This window comes from Triturus cristatus, chromosome 9 (genome assembly GCF_964204655.1).
Source record: "Triturus cristatus chromosome 9, aTriCri1.1, whole genome shotgun sequence".
Taxonomy (NCBI): Eukaryota; Metazoa; Chordata; class Amphibia; order Caudata; family Salamandridae; genus Triturus; species Triturus cristatus.
The window spans coordinates 330,602,697-330,621,873 of NC_140592.1; the positions used below are offsets into that span (position 1 = coordinate 330,602,697).

Here is a 19,177-nt window from a genome sequence, read left to right on the forward strand (position 1 = left end):
TGACCTGAGAGGATTCTTGGAGATAATCAGGTAGTCAATAATCCAGCCCTATCAATAGTACAGGAGTCAGGCCACGACAGGCGGAGGCGGTGCCCCCAGAAGCAGAGGTTAGGTTGGTACACTGTGGGCCAGCTCCGGGGCACACAAAGGAGGATAAACCCTCCGGCACCACTTTCTCTCGATTCCACGCCTCCAGGTAGGCCACCATGTTGGTTCCTTCGATTCTCTCAGACAGGTCTAGCACCCTTATGTTGTTTCAGAGTGACTGCTTTTTGGCGTCTTCAGCCTAAAGTTTAAGCGTGCAGACCTTAGCCTCCATACTGGCCAGCTTCTTGTTCACCGATGCCAGGACTGAAGGTACATCGGCTGGATCGCTTTCTGCCATGGTAACACGCTCTACTATGCGTAATGATCATCCCTCAGGAGTTCCAGGTCTGCTCCCAGGGTGTCTATTTTGGTTTCTAACACTTTTTGGGTGACCGTTATGGCCTGTAGAATAGGTTCAGGTGGCTGAGCGGGACTGCCACTGTCAGGCAAGAATTCAGCGTTGTCCCCCGCCAATGGGCCCTCCATCTCCTGGTCCTTCTTCCGTGCGACCTTGCTCATGGTTACAGAAGGTGAATAGGGATTCGCAGCCTCTTGACGCGTGCACCCTGTCGCAGGGAACCGCTGCTAATCCGCCACCATCTTGGAGCTGCAACATTGCTGCACCGCTGTAGCTCCAAAGGAGATCAAATTCCTCCTGTAATTGCACTCCTTCTCTGTTCGTCCGGGCTTCTTTGAGCTCTATAAGCGGGCTTACCATTTCTTACATCAATGTTCTGTTTCTGGTTGGTTTTCTTCTGGGTTGCTATGTGCACAGCTATCACTTTCCACATTTGCGCAGACTGGACTTGTTGTAGGTTTTCAGCCTGAGGTCTGCCTAAACTAATGTTACAATCTGGCTTATGGTTTATGATATGACACAGGTTGACATCTAGTTATTGAAACCACGTCACAGTGTGACATCATATTCATACTGAGATGTCAAAGTCTGTCATATTCCTGGCATGGGGTCACAGTCAGGGGTAATTGGCATAGGAATTGTGATATGGTTAATAATGTGATAGTAGGGAGGAGCCTAGCGCGTAACCAAGATGGCCGCGTAGGTGCGAGGCTCCCGAGGACCTCTGCGACCTCCTACATCTATCCTGTCTTCATCCTGATTCGGTTGAGGGGACTGTGTTGGTGAACCTGAGCCGAGGTGGTGCCCGTTTTCCGTTTTTGAATCGGACCCCGTGTGCCGTGATGGGCATCGATTGAAGTTTGCGGCCTGCTCCTCTCCTGACCCCGGACTTGAGTTGGGGGGTGATCCAGTGGAGAAGTGAATAACAACGGCGGGACGAGCCTGGCGAGCCGCGTACCCCACACTTTCACTTTCGCTTTTGAGCCCCCTTGCCATTATCGCAAGTGGGATCACGGCGCTTCTTTGTGTGGTGGTTGCCTCGCTGGGGGACCCTGCCTGCCCTGCGGGGACCTGCTCCGCCTTCCTGAGGTGACCTCTGGGGTCCTTAGCCTCGATTGTTCGCTCTCCGCGGCAGGACTCGTGGGTTTACGGGATACAGGACGATGGCGACGAAGCAGGATGGAGAGAGGCTGAAGGCCAAATCGGCCCGGCGTGGCGCTGCAACTCAAGCCAACATTATGGATCGCTACACCCTACCGAAAGGGTCTCCCGGCGGGTCGCATAAGTCTCCTGAGTGCCCCGCGGATGCCCCGGATTTGCCGACGGATCTGACTTTGCAGGACGTCATGGGCGCCATAGCGGAGATGAAGACCTCGGTGGGTCAACAATTTGATACCCTGGCGCACAAACTCGACGCGGTTCTCATCGATGTTAACCTTGTTAGGGCAGATCTTTCCAAGACAAATGATAGGGTTGACTCTTTGGCCCATACCGCGTCGGGCCTCACGACTGAGGTGGCGGCCCTCCAGACGGAGGTACGTCGGCTCCCGCAGGCCAGTGCGCTCACGGATCGGCGACTGGAGGATTCCGAGAGTAGGGCCCGGAGGAACAACGTTCGCATTATCGGGGTGCCTGAGGGACAGGAGGATTCGGCAGCGGATCTCTTTGTGGAGGATCTGATTTCTAATCGTCTGCAGCCTCGAGGTTTGAGTAAATTCTTTGCGGTGGAGAGGGCCCATAGAGTTCCTGGTGGCAAGCCGAAGGTCGGAGCTCCCCCGCGGCCTCTTATTGCCCGTATCTTCAACTTTCGGGACAGGGATGCGATTTTACAAGCTTCTAGAGTGCAGGGGCCGCTTAAGCTGGAGAACGTGGAGGTGAACTTCTATCCTGACTTTACGCAAGCGGTCCAGAAGCAGAGGCTGGGTTTCATGGGCGTCAAGCGGCGGCTCCGAGATATGAACTTGAAATACGCCATGCTTTTCCCGGCCAGGCTGCGTGTGGAGTCCGAGGGTCGCTCTCATTTCTTTGACCGTCCGGAGACGGCCGGGGACTGGTTGGATACTTTGCCTAGGGGACATGATCGAGAGGGTATGGGGGCCGCGGGAGGAGAGTGCCCACTGGATCGGGCCTGAGGTATTGACACTGGGGCTAATTCCTGATGATGCCCCTTTTCGGCTGTGCTCAGGGTTTCTTGACTGTCGTGCCTTGCTCCCCCTCCCTTGGAGGTTGTGGTGTGTCTCGAGGGGGTTCTCTTTCCTCCTCTAGGGGGTCTTTGTAGTTTAGTCCATGCAGGGGCGACAGGCACACTGCAAGTTGGGGGGGCTGTTTGGGCTCATGCAGGGGTGCAGGGAGGGGGGAGTTTTGTTTGGAATGTTGGGTTGGGGTTGGGTATTGTTTGTTTGTACCACAAGGCAGACATATTGTTGTGTTATATTCAAGGTGCTCTCTGGGAGGGGACTGATTGGTTTTGGCTGTGATGGGGGGTAGGGGACTGAGACTTCTTTCCTGGAATGTTAACGGACTGGGGGACAGGATAAAACGGGGGGTGGTCCTGCAGTTTTTAAAACGGATTTCACCTGATATTGTGTTCTTGCAGGAAACACACCTTATTGGTAATTCCTTCTGCGCTATGAATAGGCGGGGCTATCGCCTTGTGGCTCATTCGGGCTTCACCTCTGGTTCGAGGGGTGTGGGCATTATGGTTAAAACCTCGCTCCCGTTGGAGGTTGACGAGGTGCTCCATGATGACAGGGGGCGATATACGGCTCTGGTGGGTAGATGGGAGGGTAAAGTGGTTGTTTTGGTTTCTGTTTATGTCCCGCCGGGGTTGCAGACGACTACTTTTGCTGATTTGGGGCGCCTTCTTCTTGGGCTGCCGGAGGGGATTCTAGTGGTTGGAGGGGATTTTAATGCTGTGGTCTCCGGAACTGAGGATCGTCACCCACCCAGGGATCTCCCCCAGGCCCAAACTTGGTTGTCTGGCCTCTTAGATACCCTGGGTCTGGTGGATTGTTGGCGGCTAAAATACCCTGCGCAGGTACAATACACCTTTCATTCCGGGGCTCGTGGTAGTCTTTCGAGACTTGATTATGTTCTGATGCCAGCGGCACAGGCGGGGAGGGTCGGGGAGGTGCGACATCTTGCTCGGGGTATTTCAGACCACTCCCCGCTCTTGTTACACTTTGATATTGTCCCGGGGATGGAGGGGAGGGTGGTCCCGATCAACCCCTGGTACCTGCATAATCCCGCAATTCGTGCAGATTTGATTAAATCCCTTGAGCAATATTTTGGAGATAATGTGGGATCGGTGTCGTCTGCTGTTTCTCTGTGGGAGGCGTTCAAAACGGTACTCCGGGGGGAAGCCCTGTCCCTTATTTCCCATTCCAAGAGGTGTGAGCGGGAGGAGGTGACCCGTATCGAGTCTGAGATAACTGAGTTGGAGGGTGACCTGGATTGTGGTGTCACGGACGACAAACTGCATGCTCTCAGAATCAAACAAGCGGACTACAAGGCCCTAGTCACCGAAGCGGCCAGGGGCCTGAGTAGGGAGCAACAGGGGCGACTGTATGATATGGGTGATAAGGCTGGAAAACTGATTGCGTGGCTGGATAAAAAGGAGAGAGCGAGTCGAGTTGTTCCGCTGGTTGAGAGAGTGGATGGTGTGTGTGTTACTGATCCGGTGGAAATTGTTGATTGCTTCGCAGAGTATTTCCGCGGGGTGTATTCCCCGGTATCTTCTCGCTCGGAAGAGGATTCCCGCGACCTGCTTAAAGATATTGCGTTGCCTTCCCTTTCGGAGGAGGATAAATCGTTGATGGACGAGACTCCGACATCTGAGGAGATCGCCCTGGCCATACGTTCAGTCGCCTCTGGCAAGGCCATGGGTCCTAATGGCCTTCCCATTGAATTGTACAAATTGCGGCCGGATACATTGGCGCCGCATCTTCGTGATATGTTCCTCGCGGCCCGGGCGGCGGGTTCCCTCCCGCTGGACCAGCGTCTAGCCACTATTGTGGTTATTCACAAGGAGGGGAGGCCGCGTGATCGGGTCACGTCTTATAGGCCCATTTCGCTTTTGAATGCGGAACCGAAAATTCTGGCCAAGGTGCTGGCTAATCGGCTGGTCAGCGTGGTGTGCGATCTGATCCATCAGGACCAGTCCAGTTTTATCCCTCATCGCAACACCGCGCTTAACCTGCGGCGTCTGCATGGGGTGCTCTCGAGGGTTCCGTTCATACGTGAGCCAGCCATTTTGGCGTCCCTGGACGCCACTATGGCGTTCGACACGCTTGAGTGGCCATATATCTGGGCGACGCTGGAGAAGTTTGGGTTTGGCCCGGGATTCATTGGCTGGGTGAAATTGTTGTATTCCGGACTGCTAGCGCAGGTGGTGGTGAATGGTAGAGTATCGGCTCCTTTTGAATTGGGCAGGGGCACGCGACAGGGTTGCCCGCTGTCGCCTCTCCTCTTTGCTCTCGCCTTGGAGCCCCTGGCGGAGTGGCTGCGGTGGCACCCTTCGATTCGTGGTCTTCGATGGACTCCTGAGTATGAGGATCGAGTCTCTCTCTATGCGGACGATATTCTTTTGTATCTTGCTTCCCCGCGTGAATCATTGATTGTGTTAGTGGATGTGCTCTATTCCTTTGGCCGGAACTCAGGCCTAGTCATCAACTGGGCTAAGTCCTGTGTATATGTCCTCTCAGGGGAGGCTCCTATCCTCCCGCGGGGTTGTCCTATCCAGGTTGCTCAACAGGGATTCAAGTATCTGGGTATTTTTATTACCCTGGACTCTGCGGCCCGATACACACAGAACCTACTCCCCCCCCTCCAACGTTTGAAGGCGGATGTGGCGCGTTGGAGGCGCTTGCCGCTCTCGCCGCTCGGCCGGGCGGCGCTGTTTAAGATGATGTCATTGCCACGGTTTTTATATGCCTTACAAAACACGATGGATGTTGTTCCGGCTAGTTACTTTCGAGAGGTGGAGGGTCTGCAACGCCAACTGTTTTGGGATGGGAGGCCGCGGATCGCCCTCGCGAAGCTGACGCTCCCGTGGTACGATGGGGGGGTCGCCCTCCCCGACATCAAACGTTATTACTGGGCCTCCCAGCTGGCTGCGATAAACCACGGGCTTTATGGGCCCGCCCTTAATCCGGCTTTTGAAATGGACAAATTGTTGTTGCCGGGTGGCGACTACAATCGTGCGCTCTACTCTAGATCGCTCGACGCACGTTTGACGGGTCCGACACGGGTCGCGGTACGGGTGTGGCATGCGGCAAACTCGGCGATGGGGTGGAAGGATCGGTTGACCCGGGCGACGCCATTGTATGCTTCTGAGCGACTGGGTTGTTTGTGGACGACGAAAGGCTTCGAGAAGTGGGACACGATTGGCATCAGCAACGACGAAAGGCTTCGAGAAGTGGGACACGATTGGCATCAGCAGGGTGGGCGATCTTTGGACGAAGGGGGGATTTAAAACGTTTGATGTGCTGAAAGCGGAATACCAGTTGCATGACAGGGAGTACTTCCGGTATGTACAGGTTCGTCACGCGTTGTGTTCCGTGTTCCCGGAGGTCGCGTCCATCCCGGAGTGCTCCCCTTTGGAAGATAGAGTGCTAGACGGGCATGTACCGGATGGCACTATCTCATTGATCTATAAAAAGCTCATCAACGATCGCTCGGGACTGCTGGCCGCCCTTCGTGAGGCATGGGTCGCTGATGGATTGGAGCTGGACGACGAGGATTGGGTATCTGCGGTGGCCTCCCCGAAAGAGGTGGCCATACCGGCCCGCCTTCGTTTCGTCCAGCTCAAAATACTCCACAGGGTCTACGTTACGGGACCGGGCCTGATGCGTATGGGATATGTGGTGGATGGGATGTGTAAGCGTGGGTGTGGCTTGTTAGGGACCTTCTTCCACATTTTGTGGGAATGTCCGGAGGTGACTCGATTCTGGCGTGGTGTGCATGCGGTGTTGCAAGCGGTCACGCATGTTGCGCTGTTCCCCAAGGCTAGGAGGTGTTTGTTGAATGTGTGGGAGCCGACTGATTACACGGTGACGCAAACGTGGTGGGTGACATTGGGATATATGGTGGCCAAGCGTGACATAGCACAATTGTGGCGCTCCCAGAGGTCACCCACGATTTCGGTACGGAAGGAAAATATGGATTGGTGTATGTTCCGAGAAAAGGTTGTGTATGTGGCGAGAGGCAAGCCTGGGAAATGGGTAAAGGTGTGGGGCCCCTGGAACTCCTATCGCGGCGGGATCTGTACCCCGCCACTGACGCCCGACTTGGCGGCGGCCCTGTCTCCCTAGTCTGCACATTCCCTTGATTCTGTGTTATCGTGACCACTTTGTCTCTGCCCCTGCCCTTCCCCCCCTTCCTATTCTCGTAGGTTGGTAGGGCCCTCCCGAGGGGAGCACATAATGTTGCCTAGATTTTTGCCGCCTTGTGGGTTTGTTTTTCGTTTTTCATTTAAAATGAAACCGCCATTTGGGATGTTTGGGAAATGTAGCCGCAAATGATATTTTTGATCTGTGGGACTTTTACTGCTTGCCGCTTGTGTTTATAAATGTGTTTTATGGTCTCACTGTCTACTAGCGGCCGGCCTGAAGGTTGTAGGCCCATACTTGTATATCTCTTGAACTTTGTAATAAAGGTTTAAAAAAAAAAAAAAAAAAAAAAATAATGTGATAGTACCAGTTGACAGCAGCTTTATGGAGAGATGTTTTAGTCTGATGTCAGTTTAATAAAGGGGGTTTTCACAGTCTGAGGTCCAAGTATGTAAATCAATGTACAGAAAATGTTACGTAAGACAATGGGGGTCACAAGGTGCAGGAGGCCCATATCGTCCTTGTAGGAAGGCAGGGCTTTAAGAGGGCCGGGTCCCGCCAGTGCTGAATACCGGCAGTTCTAAAAAGCAGGTGTTGAGACGGGTCCCATCAGGCTCTCCATATTTGCCATCACCCTCCGGGTGGAAAAAAAAATCTTAACTCTGCAGCAGTACCACCCTTCTACTGCCTTTGAGGTAACTTCGAAGAGACTTGTTAAAGTTCGTTCATAGTCTCATCATTTCAGAACTGAAGGACAGTCATATTATATTCAACGAAGTCATAGTTGTTGCTTATGAAACTAACAACCATTGACAAAGTCAATAGTTTTGGCTTGTTGTAGGTGTAATGTTACTTGTTGTATATATAGCTGGATTCAATGACAGTGCAGCAAATTACCAGCCAGGTGACACACTATGCTAAACACAGATTTTTCGCTTACGTGGTTTAAGACACGCCCATTTGAGACAACGCCCCCCGCAGTTTTTTTTTAACCCACTTAAAGCCCTGCAGGAAGGTATTGTATGTTAAGAGTGCAAAGTTAGGAGAAACACAAAGTCAGGATTTAAAGCATAAAGCAGCTGTGGTTTGTCTCTACTAATAAGATTTTATTAACCCACATACCTGTCTACATAAAATCTGTTATCTCCATGTTAAATGATGTGCTTTGCAGCAGGCACATTAACCTGCTAACCTACTTTATTAGTAAAAACTGTGACTATACAAAACACAGATCCCTCCAGCAAGTGCATTAATGACCAAAGTTATCTTACCATTACCCCCTCAAACTTTCTGGGCACACAAAGATCTCTGCAGCAGGTGCCTTAACCCCATACGAAATATATTAAAATTAGCCCTTGTGTGACCCATTCAATAAGCCTCAACAGATGTACTGTCACGTTTTTCCTTGTTGCCAATTTCTTTGTGGCAGAGTTAAAAAAAAAAAAAAAGTATCAGTTCACTGTGAGACTCTTCCTTTTGTGATTTATTATGCGTTCCTGGAGAAATTGTTTTCCCAATTCCGCAGTGATTCAAACTAAGCTATATTTTGAATAATGTGTTTACATGAACGCACAATAATTTCACTCTGTTCTGCAGTGACATCGGAAACATTATTGATAAATATACTTTGTGCATTTCCAAATCAGCAGCGTTTGCAAAATGAACAATTTACGCACGTGCTAGCATTTCTTGTCTCTTTTAGAAAGGAATTTAGAAAGTTGCTTGGGTCAAGACAATATTACTGCTGAGGAACAGAAGACTTGACTGACAGTATTACTGTTGACTGAGTGAGGGTTCGGCGCTTTTGCTTGGAAACAACAAAACTAAATAGTATTATATTGGTGTTTATAGCGCTTATTATCCCTGATGAGACGTTGTGGCACCTTGTGGCGAATAGTACTCTGAATTTAGTGTTGGTGGTTAATTCAGTGATTATCAGTGCTGTAAATTGTCAGGTAATGTTCGGTACTGAGTACCTGCACTTCTTCAATTTGAAAGAGAGAGTACCTGCACTTGTCAGCACTGTTGCAATATATTTATAGGGAGAGTACCAGTACTTCTGAGGAGCAAGCATGTATTCTAAAGAGTGAGTACCTGCACTTCAATATTTCCGTTTAAAGCACTGGTAATTTTTGGTTTTAGTAATGTGTTCCCAAATCGTTCCATGTGTTTAAGTAGTTTCTAGTACTGGTACTAGACAATTAGGGAAGACCGTAATTTCCCATGAAAGATGCACACCCAGCTACCACCGCCTGTCTGTTTCAATTCTTGGTTAAATGTGTAAAATAAGGCCAGCAGAGACGGCTTTGTCCCGTGTAAATAGTTTTTTCCCCACAGGACTCGCAAAGAATAGGCAGGGACGTTGCATAATACGATCACAGAAAAACTCCAATCCCCATAATGCAGTTTTGCCAAAGCGCTGACCTTTGAGATGACAGCTACCTAACGGGTGCTTTCCTTGCTGGAAGCAGGCGGGGAGAGGGAGCCTGCATAAGAGATTAGGTGGGAAGGAAGACCTCTGAGAGGAGGGACTGCTTCCTGACACTGCGCCGCCGGTTCCTGTAGTCTTCGTCGACCCCCTCCAACCCCACCGCACGGTGCCAGGCGCTGCCGCAGCAGTGCTCAGGCGGCGCGCGCTAAGCCTGAGACCCTCACCCCGAGTACCCCCAAACTCGAGAAGGTCCCTCCAGGAAGCGGAGGGGAAGGTCAGTGGCGAGGAGCTCCTTCCTGCATTTGACAGCCCGTGTGTGGGAGGGGCCACAGAGAAGCATGGGAGGGGGCAGGGCGATATTATGTATTCCTCATGGGCAGAGAAGGATGGCGTGTGTTTGTAGATGGAGGAGCGTGCAGAGTAAACATCCCGTGCCCCTGAATTTGCAGATGCGGATACACGGTTGCCTGCAGGGAGAGAGCACTGATACTGTGACAGGATGCGGGGGGACACAGATGCCCTGTGCACGGGGAACCGGATACCCTGGCTCTCAGGGGCGGGTCCACTGAGATCGATACTGCGGGCAACATCCGTGCTTTATGAAACTGCTGGTTATTACGAGTCAGGGTTCTAATACTTGTAGGCGAGGTGCTGATTTCCTCGGTAAAGGGTACTGACAGACATCCTAGGTTTTGAGTCTCTGTGTAGTGCGTTTTCATTGATACCCAGGTTTCTGATACTCTAGGGTAGTTGATATGTATTTTACCATGTGACGGGACCCCAGGATTTTGATTTGATTTATTTATTTAATGCGTTTTTATATAGCGCGGACTCTACCCGAAGGTGTCAGAGCGCTTCACAATAGGAACAGTAATGATACATGAGGAGAAAATTACAAGTGAGCATGTTACAAAAGCAAACGTTACGTTACATGAGGCAATAGTGACAATTGTGCATGTATCAAGAGCAAACAAAATACAAGAGGTAGCAAACGATACGTTACAAGAGGAAAAAGTGACACGTGTGCATGTTACAAAGGCGTACAAAGTACAAGTATAGGTATAATACTGCAATAAATGGCAGACACTCAAAACACAAGAACAAATGTTACCTTACATGAGGCAATGGTGACAATTGTGCATGTATCAAAAGCAAATACAATACAAGAGGTAGCAAACGATACCTTACAAGAAGAAAAGTGACGTGTGCATGTTACAAAAGAGTACAAAATACAAGTAGAAGTATAATACTGCAATAAATGGCAGACACTCAAACCACAAAAACACACTGGGAAGGCACTTCAATAGTCATGGATACTCTGGGCAAGCTACTTGAGTTGCTTCCAGGGGCTACTAATGCCTTGGTTTATTATGCTCTGGATCAGGTATTGATAACTCGTCCGGGGGGTATTGACACATTTGGTTCTGATACTCTGGGTTCTGAGTATTGCTACTATGCTGACCGTATGAGTTCTGATACTCTGGATGACAGTGTTGCTACGACTCTCACCGCATGGGTTCTGATACTCTGCATAAGAGTATTGATGGCACGCAGACAGCACGGGCTCAGATATTCTGGGTGGGAGTTGCTAACTTTAAGGAAGGGTACTGGCCTTTGATTATGACACTCCGTGCAGTATTGATACCTTTAGAAGTATTATACCCTGTGTAATAATACTCTCGATGTAGTTTTGATGATCTGTATGCGTGGAACTGGCACCCCTCAACTCTAATCTTCTGTGAAAGGAACTTTGATGACACCCAGTTTATTACACTTGGGTACTGCATTGCACTCAATTCAATTATTTAATCAGATTTATGAACACATCCATAAAAGAACAATAAAAAGATCATAATTTCATAATTGAAAGCATTCAGTAAAAATATAAAATACACATTACTTGTCTAAAAACATACTTATTTACGCATTCAAGAACTAATCAGAGGATATAGGCTGGCAAATCGACAAATTGAATGAATCAACTCGCATGTCCATCACCCTTTTATAAAATTTCTACAATAATGTCCGAGGTTCTCATTTGAATTCAACCTATATCTTTTGGTTGTAAAAACCCATGTGAAAAGTCCTCAAAGGTCATCATGGATTTCCTCAAAACGCAAATCATCCCAGTAGGTTAAGGGATGTCCTCTACAAAGGGGGATTTTGATATAATCAAGAATGACGCAACATTTAGGTACGTTTGAGAGGTTTTTCAAAAAGCGAAGTGCCACCTCATGATAGATAATACCTTGAGATAGAAAGAGGGGGGCACAATGTCAATGACCTAATATCATTATAAGATCTACAAAACAGTAAAACATGCGTAGTTGTCTGCGTTACCTGTCCATTTAGACAGCACCTTGGTACATTCTGGTGGCATGCAAGTGACTTGGGGAATGATGCATCATCTCAAGACAGAATCTTGTGAACAAGAATCTGTCAAAGGTGTTCTTCACCTCAATCAAATAACCCTGTAGCCCTCTCGATTTTATATCCACAAAGTATCTAGCCACTGGGGTACTGCATTGCACTCAATCACTTCAAATCTTTATTCGGCATAAGCCATGAAAGTCAAATAATAAAAAAAATATTACAATGCACTAATCAAACTAATTATTACAGAAAAAACCCTCAATTTCAAAGGCAAGTGGAGTAACACAACAAGATCATATGTATAGCTCTTCGTGTCGTTTCCTAATTACAAGTGCCATTCTAATAGGGCTCTTCGTCGTCAACGGGATCATCGTCGATGGGCTCCTCTTCGACGGGCTCTTTGTCGACGAGCTCTTCGTCGACAGGTTCTTCGTTGACGAGCTCTTCGTCGTCGTCAGGATCATTGTCGACGGGATCATCGTCGACGGACACGTTGTCGACGGGATCGTCGTCGAAGGGGTCTTCGCTGATGCAGTCGTCGACGGGACAGTCGTCGACGATGACATCGTCGACACAGCAGACGTAGACTTCACAGATAACAGTACCTTCGTCGACGGTGGAGGCTTCGTCGATGGAACCTTCGTCGATGGGCTCGACGTCGACGGAGACTTCGTCGACGACTTTCTTGTCGACGGTTCTTCCAGAACAGGCTTTTTGTCGACACAATAGGCAAAGTAATGGCCGTCGTCGAGACAGTAACAGTCGACGATGGGGCAGAAGAAGTCACAGAAATTGTCGACGATGGAGTCAAAGTAAGAGATTTAACCTGGCTTTTACTCACGGTTTTTGAAGTGGACAGCCTCTTAGATTCCTTGACTGAAGTAGAGGGTGGAGACAGCGTTGACCCAGAGGAAAGTTTAGGTGACCTCTGTGAAGGGTCAGATACATCATGGGAAGTTTTATGATGTTTTCTTCCCTCACTTGAAGAGCTGTCATGGGATCTAGCTCTTTTGCTAGAAGTTGAGGCTCTGTCATCATCCTCAGCTGAGGAAGATTCAAGCCATAAAAGCAGTCTTGCCTCTCTATCCCTAAGAGTCTTAGTAGGGCAAGTACGGCAGATCCTACAATCCTTCGCAACATGCTTAAGATAAAGGCAATAAATGCATTCCTTATGCTGGTCATCAACATGGACCCTCTTCTTATCACAGGTCTTCCAGGGTTTAAAGAGATCTTTCTTGTCAGACATCCTGTAGAGATGAAGTGTAGAACTGAGTAGGCACTCAGGAAGACTCCCTTCCACACGACGTGCGGTGAAAATCTGAGGGGAACTGACTCAGCTGAGAGTGTTCTAGAGGGTGCTGGTAGCTGATTGGTTGGAATTAACTTTTGGTTCTTTTAATCCTAATGATATAGATAGGCTTCTAAGATTTAGGCCCTAGGCCTTTTTCCTTTAGCATACTACTGTTATTTACTTATGGCACTGCTTTTGTGATTTACCGTGGGACTCCCACCTCGGCGACGGGGAATGATTCAGGCATGTGAATCTATGAAAGATACCAATACTGGATAACTGTAGTTACAGGTAAGTAACTTGTTTTCTTATACTTCAATAGAAGAGTGTTTAGTGCCTCCTCATACACTGTTTGCTTAAAATATGTTGTATTTCCATTTTTTGCTTCATAAAACCACAGATGCGCTTACCACTGAGATGACAGGAGGAGATATTAAAATCTCTTACTCAAATTAAAACAACCGTACATTTAATTTTCAAATGGAAAATCTGCCAGGAAGCTGTCAACCTGATCTATCACATTACTCACACACTGATTTAAAATATTATAATAACATTTTACCAATAAAATGTCAGGATCAATGAGGAAAGATTAAAAAAGTTACCATAAAGAGAGGGGAAGACCATACTATTGAGGCTTGGAGAGTAGCGATTTGGACAGGTATAAAAGTAGCAAGGCCACCCTTCGCCTTTCCTGCCGGCAACGGGGGGCTGGCTGAACAAAAGCATAATAGCCATCGATATGAAATATCCCTATCGTCCACATTTCTTGGCAAAAATAATATCTGATGAACTCACAAACCCAATCCAATCTGGGTTTGTGACCTTAGAGCGTGCACCAGCAATGTTCCAGGAAATAAGATTATGTCTTTTGATGCTGCTAGAGATTCTGGATCTACAGATGGCTCCATTGCTTCCACGGTTTGATGGGCTCCTGTGTCTGTAATTCAAGTTCAGTAGCAATTTTCAGCTCACAATTATTTTCTTTCAGCCTGTCCTGGGGAGCCAGTCAGTCTATCATATCCAATCTGTTCATTAGCTCGAATCAATTACTCACAGGAACATTGATCTGAAACTGCGTATTAGAATGAGGTCTTGGAACTTTCTGAGCATTTTGTACAATTATTTGTAGGGAGAGGTACAGGTTTATAAAAGGAAACCAAGAGGATGGGCCTGACTGCCCTCTTTTTTTGGGACACATAATTTAGACTCTTTAAGAGATAATTAACAACCTCCGGATCTCTAAAATTAATCACTATGGGTGCAATTTCGGCCCAATGGACCCTATCCGCCGGGGCCTGGCCACTAGTCCTGGGTGCCTCCATGGCACCCACTTTGAATTTGTACAGCTGGAGGAGCCTGAAGTCCCCTGCGATCCCTGTCGGCTCCCCGCATCCTGCAGGAGCCGGCATTGCTTTCAGAGAGAGGGAGCTGCTTAACTTGGAGCTCCCTGTGTCTGAAAATAATTCTGTTCTGCTTCCAGCAAGCGAGAGCATTTCTGAACTCTCGCTTGCTGGAAGTGGAGCATTTACTGTGGCTTGGCGGTAGCGGTAGAGCTCCCGCCAAGTCAAAGCAAACAGCTATGTCCCGGAAGTGGGCACCCTGGGTCATAGCAGGAGCCGACCCTGCTGGGTGGGGTCCCCTCGGCCATCTATGGCTCTAGAAAGGGGATCACGCGGCCCCCTCCTTTCTTGGATTTGGCCCCAGGGAGGTAGTGGTCTCCAGGGGGCGTGCAAGCCAGGCGGACCCGCCTACATCCATATTTTTAAAGTGCCCCGGGGAGGTGGCGGTCCCTGGAACTGCAGGGTAGTCCGCGTGCCCCCGCATTAAGTTACAGAAAAGAGCCCGGGAGGTGGCTATCCTCGGGGCTGCGGGGGGTGGGGGGGGCTCCGTGCACGCCACCCGCATTGATTTCAAAGAAAGCCCCAGGGAGATGGCGGTCCCCGGGACTGTGCGTGGGTCCGCATAGCCCCCCTGCATTCAAAGAAAATAAAACCCTGGGGAGGCTGGGGCCCCAGGGACTGCAGTGGATGTTTAGCCCCCCCCACATCAAGTTACAATTGTTTGCCCTGGGGAGGTGGCGGTCCTCAGGTCTGTGGGGGGCCATGTGGGCACCCCACATTATTATACTATTGTTTACCCCGGGGAGGTGGCAGTCCCCGTAGTGCGGGGTGCCTCATGGGCACCCCCGTATAATTAAAAAGCAGTGCCCGCTGGATTTGGCCCACCCAGGGGCTTCCTTCAAAAGTAGCGCAGTAGCCCAAGCTTCTTTTTTTTCCAATTGTGCTGCAAATCTGCAGATCCACCCACAAGTTTGTGGCAAAATTGACCCCCCAAAAATTTTTCTAACCCCCAGGAGGCTCCTTGTTTGAACTCTCCACCAGTCCTAGGGGGTCAGGGTATCCCTACTGCCCCCCTTTCTTTATTTTTTATGTTTTTGTGGGACTCAGCTCAAGTCGAGTCCCAAGATGGCTGCCAACCCTTCCTGGTTGAAGGGTTGGCAGCCAATCAGATTTCAACAAGGGGACTGCTGGATCGGTGGGTGATCTGCGTCCCTATATATACAAATTTGGATTTCTCTTAATATTTCCAAAACGATTTCATGATTGATGGAATATGTAAGGTCATTAAGCAGTGATTGCAGGGACGTAAGATATAGTTAGCTTAGGTAACTATAACTGCGGATTTTCACTGGTTTTGTACAAGTGAAATCTGAGCCTAACTATAAAGTCCCTGTAACCTTTGTTTTTCTCAGTAGATGTTGAAGTTTTTAAAATTTTATTTCCTAAATTTAATGACCCTGTAACCTTGGTTTTTTAAGCAAATTTCTAAGGTTTTTCAAATTCTATTTCCTAACTTTAATGTCCCTGTAACTTTTGTTTTTTTCAAGTGAATTTGTATGATTTTTTTAACTAGTAGTGGCATTTGCAGAGTGGTGGAGAAAAGGGGCGGAGCCTCCGACTAGCTCTCAGGAATCCTGGTATGTCCGTAAAAAGATGGTTTCTGGTCCCCCAAGAACCCTCAGCATCCAAGAGGACGTCATCCCACTACCAGCAATGCGCGGGAGGCGGGTTTGCAGAGTGTTGGAGCAAGGGGGCATGGCCTCCGAAGTCCTCTCAGCAACAGCTCTCTGTGGGACTTACTAAAGATAACAGGAGGGCTTGTTGGCCCCCAAGGACCCTCTGCCGCCAAGGGGACTAAATCCCACAACCAGTTGTGCGCCAGGAGGCGTGTTTGCAAAGTGGTGGTGAAAGAGCGGGGGGGCCTCAGGTCTTTTTTTTGTTTATTTTTTTTGTTATTTCTGGTCTTTTTAAAAGCATTTTTTTATTTATTAGGGGAGGGGGGGGCCACATGGCTCTCCTTCACTGGGCCAATCCCGGCCCCGGAGATCCCATTGCCCGGGTCAGGTCTATTTAAAATGGGGGAGGGGGGCTGATTTCGGCCCCGGGGACCCTTCCCCCGGGGCCAGGAATCTTTTAAAAAAAATTATTTTATTAAAAAAGATAATAATAATGGGAGGAGGGCCATGTGGACCCCATCTTTGGCCGATTTAGGCCCTGGGGACCCCATTCCCCGGGGCCCAACCTCAATTGTGGGTGCCCTGGTAGCACCCCTAACATGAATCTTCCTCTCTGTAAAAGCAATTGTGCTCTGCTTGCTGAAAGCCAGTACAGTTTGTATGGCTTGGCGGGAGCGCTAAAGCTATGTCCTGGGGGTGGGTACCCCAGGACATATTAGGAGCCGTCCCTGGGGGGTGTCGGTCCCCAGGGCCAAATATGGCTTCCGGAGGGGGGGGCGTGGCCCCCCATTCTTTGTTAGAATTTGCCCCGTGGAGGTGGTGCCCCCAGGGCTTGGGAGGTGGTTTTGTGCGGCCTCCTCGCATTCTTTAATTTTAAAGCCCCGGGGAGGTGGTGGTCCTCGGGACGGGGGGGGGGAGTCTGAAAGTCCCCCCCATTAATAAATAAATAAGCCTTGGGGTGGTTCCTGGGGCAGCGTGGGGGGCCATATGGGCCTCCCCTGCATTTTTTGTAAAAGAAGCCCAGGGAGGTGGTGGTCCCTAGGGCATCAATGAGCCCCAGGAGGGGCGTTGTGCACCCCCCTCCTTTATTAAAATGCTCCCGGGACCTGGCCCACCCGGGGACCAATTAGTAAGGAAGCGGGGCTGCCCGTGCTGTCATTTTTTTAAAAACATTTTACTGCGGATTGGTAGGTCCACTCGCGAATTCACATCAAAATTAAATAAAAAAATGCTTTTAATGCCCCGCAGGGTCCCTGTTGGCCCCCCACCATATCTGGGAGGTTAGGGTATTCCTGCCTCCTTTTCTTTATTTTTTACATTTTTTATGGACTCGGCTTCAAGCCGAGTTCCAATATGGCTGCCAATACTTCCTGGTTGAAGTAATGTCAGCCAATCAAATTTCAGCAGGATCCACAAGTCCACTGCTAGGATCCGTGTACCCAGATATCTATATTTTTTTAAACTTAAATATCTCTAAAACTACTGAACGGATTTTCACCAGATCACAAAAAGCACCCTTTCTGGACCAACTTATAGCTTTCTGCCAAATTAGTGTTATTCCGTTCAGCGGTTTGGGCTGTAGTTGTGTTCAAAATCCCTATGGAAAAATGCATGAGAGAAAACATGTTTTGCCCCCCCCCCCTTTTTCTCTGCCCCCGCTTGACGGATCACCTCAAAACATTCAACATTTAGGGTGGGTGTGGAATTTTAGTTGGCAAGGGTATTTTAATTGTTTTGGGTGGGTATGGGTTTTTGGGTGGAGATATATATATAAATACGGGGCATATGGCGCCGCCAAGGACTGGACTTTGGTCAGGACTCCTGCATGTTTAAAAGGACATGCAATGGAGCCACGGTAATCAAAAGCAAGTTAATCGGCATCACCTACTGGAGGTAAAATCCGCTTGTAAACCAAAATGAACCACAAGTACCATCATGCTTGAGTTCAACCCATCGAGGCGTCCACCAGGGGGCAAGAACTATAAAATCAGCAATCACTTGGTTGGTGCGTTTTGTGATTTCTATGATGTCCTGGCTTATCTTTGAAAAAGGTCAAACGTGACCGAAATGCATTAGAACTGCCAGCATTGCAAAATGAATTATTGAAATCTTCTTCTTACCGTGGTGAGTGCGGCTCATTTCATTTCTTTCTGTGAGGAGAGAGATTTGCGTGATATATATATATATATATAATATTTGGATTAGACTTACCAGTTAATTACTCATATGCCTTCACCATGCATGCCTTTACGACGAAAAACTACGATAATGTACGTATTTTACAGATGAGTATAAACTTTTCATGTATATATGTGTATGTATGTGTGTGTGTATATATATATCATGTTTTTTACAAACACGATTTATTTATGCGTTTTTATATAGCGCAAACTTTATCCGAAGGTGATAGAGCGCTTTATAATAGAACACGTTACATTACATACTGACTTGAGAGTACATGTATTGCATAAAAGATTCAAACAGATAAACTCTAAATTAACATAAGAATAGTAGTAAGTACATAAGTCTACTTCAGATATTAGTGGTTAGAGTTACATATATATATAAGATGCAAATTCACTCAATGTTCCATTATAAGAAAAGTTGAAGCGATTAGGGTTGGACAAATATATATTACATATTTACACAGCATGATCTTCTCGCCATTGCTGCGGTTCTTGCTTTCAGCCCGGCCTTCAGGGTGTTGTTGCATTCATGGATGGTGATCTTAGGTCTGGAGGGATGCCCGAGCTGGTGATGTCCAGATGTCCTCCACGCTTGTTGGGATGGTGGCTTACCAACTGGGCCATAGCACAAAGAAGTGTCCGTCAGTCCTCCTCAAAGCAGCTGTGTCGGGGCAGCAGGTTGACCCTGCCCCTTCTTCTCCGTTGGTCCTCCGTTCCTGTGCCACAACGTCTGTGGCCAATACCAAAGGCTGCATCACAGAATCCGCACCACAGCCTTATTCTCTGTGAGAGCGGACTCCACGACTGCCGCAGTGGCAAACTATGCTTTCCCAGGGCTGGCCCAAGTCCACAAGGGCCTGTGCTTTAGATCATGAGAGCACTGGAAAGCAGCTTTGGCCGAGAATCAGGGAGGGCCCAGCCTCCTTCACGCGGCATCTCCACGAGCCAAGACTGGGCCCCCTCTGATGAAAATGCAGAGGGGAAGTGGAGGGCACCCACGTGGCTGCCACTCCATCCAGGAGCACCGTTGTCGAGATCACCGCTAGGACTGCGCCCGCTCCATGTGCCTGTTCAGCAAGCTCCGCAGTCCAAGCCCAACTACG

The 19,177-nt window shown here is 48.8% G+C and overlaps 1 protein-coding gene across 1 annotated transcript in view; it reads left to right on the top strand.

The window, feature by feature from the left end:
• Window positions 1-9,218: 9,218 nt before the first annotated feature.
• Window positions 9,219-19,177, top strand: part of MON1A (MON1 vesicular trafficking associated A) — a 105,339-nt gene continuing 95,380 nt past the window's right edge. The window contains exon 1 of the mRNA XM_085625064.1: window positions 9,219-9,479. The gene's annotated coding sequence lies outside the window, so the exon portion shown is untranslated. The remainder of the gene's footprint in view (window positions 9,480-19,177) is intronic.